This window comes from Phascolarctos cinereus, unplaced genomic scaffold, assembly GCF_003287225.1.
Source record: "Phascolarctos cinereus isolate Bilbo 61053 unplaced genomic scaffold, phaCin_HiC Scaffold_5;HRSCAF=322, whole genome shotgun sequence".
NCBI classification, from domain to species: Eukaryota; Metazoa; Chordata; class Mammalia; order Diprotodontia; family Phascolarctidae; genus Phascolarctos; species Phascolarctos cinereus.
The window spans coordinates 108,847,292-108,854,085 of record NW_027555958.1 but is presented as its reverse complement, the minus strand read 5'-3'; the positions used below and the strand labels follow the sequence as shown (position 1 = coordinate 108,854,085).

At 38.7% G+C, this 6,794-nt stretch overlaps 1 pseudogene; it reads right to left on the bottom strand.

Moving 5' to 3' along the window:
• Positions 1 to 3,748: 3,748 nt before the first annotated feature.
• LOC110208637 (replication factor C subunit 4 pseudogene) lies at positions 3,749 to 5,330 on the bottom strand (annotated as a pseudogene).
• Between the last annotated feature and the right edge of the window lie 1,464 nt (positions 5,331 to 6,794).

The following is a 6,794-nucleotide window of genomic DNA, read 5'->3' as shown; positions in this document are numbered from 1 at the left end:
CTCTTGATCCTGGAACTGCAGGACGGAATGGTATAAAGGGCAAAGGAGCTGCAAATGATATTCAATCCTGTGCCCAGCACTATTACAGAGGTCCTCTGAGATCTCTTCCTGACCAGATATTCATTCACCTTGCCATCCTTTGGTACTGCTGCTGCTCCATAGCCCATGATTGGTGCTGTTTCCTCAAATTCTACCTTTGTCACACACACTCAGGGCCATAGTCCATAGATCTCTCTTTCTGTTTTCCTAAGCTGCCCTGGGCTAGAAAATGACTCATTGTGACTTGAGGTTTGCCTGCTTGGTATTTTCTGTAGTCATTTTGTAGGAGAGGCTTCAGGAGATGTCTGGCAGTTGTGACCTTTCACTCTGCCGTCTTGACTCCACCCTTCAGCTGACTCATTTTACAAATAGAAGATTAAATTAATGAAATGACCTGCCTAAGGTAACATAGGAGCAGAGTCAGCATTTGAACCTAGCTTCTCTATCTCTAGGCCCACTACTCTTTCCATGGCTCTCAACTATTAGCACTGACTTCAGATAGTAGGATAAATAAACCCTTGGGTAAAAAAGAATTACTATTTATGTCCTAACTCATTTAATGTAGCTTCTTATGGGCATCATCATTTGTTTCTTTTGCTTGTTAAAATGTAATAAACGTTTCTTTTCTTTTCTTTCTTTTTAATTTTTTTTTAACTTTTGAGTTTCAGATTCTCTTCCTCCCTCCTATACCTCTCCCCCACTGAGAAGACAAATAATATATCAATTATACATGTGAAATAACGCAGAACATTTCCATACTAGCTGTATCTCAAAGCAAAACAAAAAAAATGCACTTCCCTCAACCAATTCTCATGAGAGTGACTGTCAAGCATTGCCTACCCCTCTTTTCCTTCCACTATAAAACACTTCCTTTTGTTCCTCTTTTATGTGAGATTTAACCCATTGTGCCTCTCCCTTCTACCTTCTCCCAGTGAACCCCTCTTCTCACTCCTACAATTTTTTGGAGATCATTCCAACATAATCAACTCATACTTGTGCCCTCTGTTTATGTAGATTCCTTTCTGCCTTGATAATGGTAAAGTTTTTAGGAGTTACATCTATCATCTTCCCATATAAGAAGGTAAATAGTTTAACTTTATTGAGTCTCTTATGATTACTCTTTCTTGTTTACCTTTTTATGATCCTCTTAAGGCTTCTGTCTGAATGTCAAAGTCTCTAGCACTGGTCTTTTAATCAGGAATGCTTGGAAGTTCTTTCTTTTGGTAAATGACCATTTCCCCCCTGACAGATTATACTCAGTTTTGCTGGGGAGATTACAGTTGTAGTTCCTTTGCTTTCTGGGATATTATATTCTAAGCCCTCCAATCCTTGAATGTGGAAGCTGCTAAATCTTGTGTGCTCTTGACTGTGGCTTCACCATGTATGAATGATTTCTTTCTGGCTACTTTTGCAGTATATTTTCCTTGACCTAGAAGTCCTGGAATTTGGCTGTAATATTCCTGGGAGTGTTCATTTTCGAATCTCTTTCAGAAGGTGATCAATGGATTCTTTCAATTTCTATTTTACTTTTGGATCTCAGATATTGGGTCAGTTTTCTTTTATAACTTTTTGAAATATGATATCAAGGTTCTTTTTTTAAAAAAAAATCATGGCTTTCAGGTAGACAAATAATTCTTAAATGATCTCTCCTTGATCTATTTTCCAAATCAGTTGTTTTTCTTATAAGATAGTTCACATTTTTTTCTATTTCATTATTCTTTTTATTTTATTTTTCAACGAAGTTTCTTGGTGTCTTATGGAGTCATTAGCTTTCCTTGTTCAATTTTAATTTTTAAAAATTATTTTCTTCAGTGAGCTTTTTTATCTCTTTTCCCACTTGGCCAATTCTGCTTTTAAAAGATGTATTTTGTTCAGGAATTTTTGTGCCTTTTTACCATTAGGCTGATTCTGTTTTTTAAGGCTTTATTTTCTTCAGTATTTTTTGTGCCTCTTTTTTTACCAATCTGTTGATTTTCTTTTTATAATTTTCTTGCATCACTCTCATTTCTTTTCTTAATTTTTCCTCTACCTCTCTTATTTGATTTTTTTTCCTTATTTGATTTTTAAAATTCTTTTTGAGCTCTTCTAGGAGTTATTAGGCTTGTATTCACTTCACATTTTTCCTTGAGGCTTTGCTTGTAGTTGTTTTGACATTGTTTTCTTCTGGGTTTGTGTCTTGATCTTCCCTGTCACCATAGTAACTTGTTAGGTTCAGGTTATTTTTTGTTGTTATTGTTGTTTACTCATTTTTCAGCCTATTTCTTGGCTTTTATCTTTGTGTTAAAGTTGGACTCTGCTCCTGGAGTAGAGGGGACTCAGTCCTGAGCTTCATGTCTTGCTGCTGTTTTCAGAGCTGTCTCTGGGGGGGTCTGTAGGTTTTCAGTGCTTCCAAGGTGGTATGGTCTAGGGAGAGGTGTGGTCACTGTTCTACTGGTATGTGCTCTGGTCTTTAGCTAGGAAGCTATCTTGTTACCCTGTAGCCACCAATGCTAGCACTCCTCCTGGCCCTGGGACTATGACCAGGTTCCCTCCTCTCCTTTAGCCATAATTGCTAATGCTCCCCTCTGTCTTGGAATTGAAACCAGGGTCCCTACTCTACTGTAAATGACCAGGAGCACTCCTCTCCAGCCTGGAACCACAATCAGGGCCCCTGTTCCCTGTGGCCCAGGTGCTCTTTCTCCTTTTGTCCCTGGGGATATCACCCAGAATGACATGTGGATGATGCAACAGGGTCCTGAATCCAGTGCCAGCAAAGAGTCCCCTGCAATCTCCTTCTGACCGATTGTTTGCCCCTTGAAACCAGCCTGTGCTGTACAGTCTTCCTGGTGCTCCAGGCCCACCCAACCATCACTCCAATGAGACAGACCTTTACTGTTGATTTATTATTGACTTCCTATGTTGTCTTGGGCTGGAAAGTTGTTTCACCCAAACTTCTATTGGTTGTGTGGCTCCAGAAATTGATTTGAGGTGTTATTTTAGAGTTCTTTGGAGGGAAATCTGGGAGAGCTTGACTGAGTGCTTTTCTACTCTGCCATTTTGGCTTTATCTCTCTGTGTTTACTTTTATAAATCAACCAGAGGACACACTTAATTCAAAGTAGAAGTTTTTTATGAAACATCATAGTACAAAATAACAATAAATTATTGCTCCCATAATCTTTGAACTCATTTTCCCACAAATATTCACATTCTCTGGGGGGAAAAGTAGACATATATAGAAATTATGTGGAGGACACACCACATGCAAAGAACACATGTGATTAGGATAATGCATGGAATGGTACACATGGGGAACACATGTGAGCAAGGAACACAAATAGAAAAGTCACTCAATCTTCCAATGCTACAGAGGAGCAGATATCTTCTTGAAATGTCATCTGCTAAGCCTCCTCCCTGATGGGGTTCATTTCTCTGCTGCTTTGTATACAGTACAACTGCTCTTCATGTCGCTAGCTATTCACAGGGTCACCCAATACACTATCTATCATCCACTGAGGATGCTCTGGTTATTCATTTGGAGGGCTATAGCTTCACTGGCCAGCTACTTCAGGTATTTCCACAGTCCTTTGGGGGAGGAAGAAGGTGCTGGAGTGAGCAATCCTTTCTCTTGCAGAGAAGGACTATATCTATTTCATACTCTTCTTGACTTCAGCTGAGGCGCTGTCTTCATGGTCACCCCCTACTATGTATTCCATTTCCTGTTAGGGAGTCTAATAAGACCTCACATTGTGAGTTAACTGCTGCATCACTGTAGCACATAGGCTGATTGATTGTAAATGTTCATCAGTACCATCAGCTAGGCACTTGTCTACTTCTGCAAGTTTCTCTGTGATGATGGATTTCTGCTTATTGGTCAGGTCATCTTTTTCTACCACCACATCATGGAATTGGTTTACAAGTTGAGTTGCTGTATGCCCCTCATCAGTTAAATCCTTAATAACTGCTTCCAGTTTTTCAAAAGAGCCACTCTGGCAGGCAGAAAATATACCATTAATTGTTTCTGTAGGCACCACCCCAGCAGTCTCTGTGATCACCTTCTCTGTGACTTCTTGCCCACCTGTCAATCAAGTGGCACTTTGAAGAAATGTGATGGCTTTTTGTAGGTCTCCTTCTGACACTTTCACAAAGTAAGATATTCCCTCATTACTGATTTTTACATTTTTCTTCTCAGAAATGTCTAGTAATCTCTGATGTTGAATTTTATCTGACAAAGGCTTGAAGCAGAATTTGGAACATCGAGAGGTTAAGGGCTCAATTATCCGACTAACGTAACTGCAGATGAGGCAGAATCGAGTTGTTTTGGACTCTTTTTCCATTGTACATCTTAAAGTGGCTTGGGCTGCGGAGGTCATAGAGTCAGCTTCATCCAGAATTCCCCTTCGTAGGGGAAGGGTCCAACTTTCCTTAGTCAGCTCTCTTAGCCAATGGCTCAGTCAGCTATTCCATCCAGTACCTCCCTTTTACTAGTTACTCTGAAACTCTTTTCTTCAGGGAGACTTCTTCCAAAAAGCAGCTGACACTCATCCTAGAATTATGTTTACTCTTTGGACTCTTTGTTGAACTATTCTTTCTTCTAATGTCTGCTCTGAGTTTTTCAGTTCAATTTTCATCTGATTTATGATCATAAACCCATTTAAGTTCCCTGGATGGAGCAAAAATCCCTAGGGCCCTACTTCCTTAAATGAATAGGAGGCTGAGTGAAATTAGTATAGGGACATTTCAAATCATGGTTCTTTGTTCTATGCAAATGGAAAGACTGCATTGGTTGTCAAAAACTCAAAAGGCTGGTCACCTTTATTCTACTACTTCTCCACCCCACCCGCAAAAATCATAGCTTGTCTCTCTCTGTCCTCTTTACATCTGCATAAAATATATTCCCTAAGCCTTTACAGAACAATCGACCTTACTGAGGGTGTTTTAGAGATCTTGGGTACAAATATACTTGATTATCCTAAATAATTAGGTATTTGAGATTTTCCCATTGAAGAGACTTTATAGCTACTAGTAAATTATTTATATAACCTGCTATAGAAATTATTTCACTGGATTAATTTAGGGTTTGGTGATTTTTAAAAAAGATATATAAGCCTATTTCTATTGTATATTCATCTTTTTGATGGTTTTGGAGAAAGGACTGGGCCTTTAATTTAAAGATTTCTTGTATTAGTGCAGGTTGGCACCTTCTCTGAAACTTATAGCCTTAATTTACATAATTGCCTGCAGCTCCAAAGCATTAGGTGAATTGCTTAGAGTAGCCCAGGCAGTAAGGGTCAGAGCCTGAACTTGAACCATATCTTCGGTGATTCTGAGGCCAACTCTCTATTCCCTGAAACACTGCTGTCTCCTCATTCCTTCATATAGATTTGTTTCTTACCAGAGTCCCAGAAGTCCAGGCTGACACTACAGAATGGAACTGGTGACAAATTTACTCTTCCTTGGGTAGCAGATATCAAGTAAGACAGAGGTGTAGAGTGGCCAAATCTCACAACTCATTTTCAAGAACAAGGTAAATGCTTGCACAGTTTTGTCTCTTACTTTGAGCACAGGACAGCATATAACATTAATCAGATACGGTCACTTCTGCTAAGGTTTGAGACCAGGTGACATTTCTGAGTTTCACTCTACGCCTTATTAATAGAATAAATTTAGTCATTGAACTGTATTCTGGTCGTGTGCTGGCAAATGTTTAAATTTCTCCCTTTGTAATAGTATAATTATATAAATTATATAATTATATAAAAAATTGGCTATATTGCTGAGGTATGATAGAAACCATTTATCAGGTGAATAATCTAGAAAACAATATAGTCTTAATGGTTTGCATCTGTTGAGAATGTGACAACGCACTTACAAATAACAAAGAATTGTTCTGGACTCAGAATGATGCCAGTTCTTTTCTCTCAGAAATGGGGCAGGGGCGAAAAGAGAAAATGTAAATGGACGAGTTAGAAAAGGCATATTAACTAAACTGGACCCTCATTCATTTCGATATTATTTTTAAAGTCACTGAACTATTTTTTTCTAGGGGTACAAATGCTATTGGAAAAATCTACCATCTGTGAGTTCAGTTTCTAACCAGACTGTCTTAGTCATCCTAAAAACAGAAGCAATGCCATCGTGAAGGTCACATGAAGCCACAGTCTGAGGTCGGGAGGCTTATGAGTGAAATCTTATATAGAAATGTGTCAGAGAGGTTATTGATCAGTGGTTTCCTCTGGCTTCTGGAGTTAACTGATCTTGAAAAAGAGGTTTCTCTTTTTCTTACTGCTGAGTTTGTTGCATGGTGGACAGTTCCTTCAAGTAGGAAATGAGTAATTAATTGCTAATCAATAAAAAAAAAATCACATTTATTAAGCACCTACATATGCCAGGCACTGTGCTAAGTTCTGGGGGGCTAGTGACCTTCACCCTGAAATTACCTTATATTTATTTTATAAATATTCCATTTAAACTATACATCCATGAGTGCACATGCACACACATAGATATGGGAGTATGTGAGTGTGTTGTTTCCCTCAATAAAAATGTAAGCTCTTTGAGAGAATGGACTAACTCATTTTTGTCTGTATCTTCAATGCCCAGCGTAACACTTGTCATATAGTAGCCATTAGTAAATTCTTATTGGTTGGTTAATTGGAAACCGACATTGACATACATACATTGTGTTCTTGAATGTAGCTATGGAAGGCACTGGTAGTGGTGGCTCTTGATAAACATTCTTGCCTGAACAATCTAAAACGACGCCCAGGCCAGGTT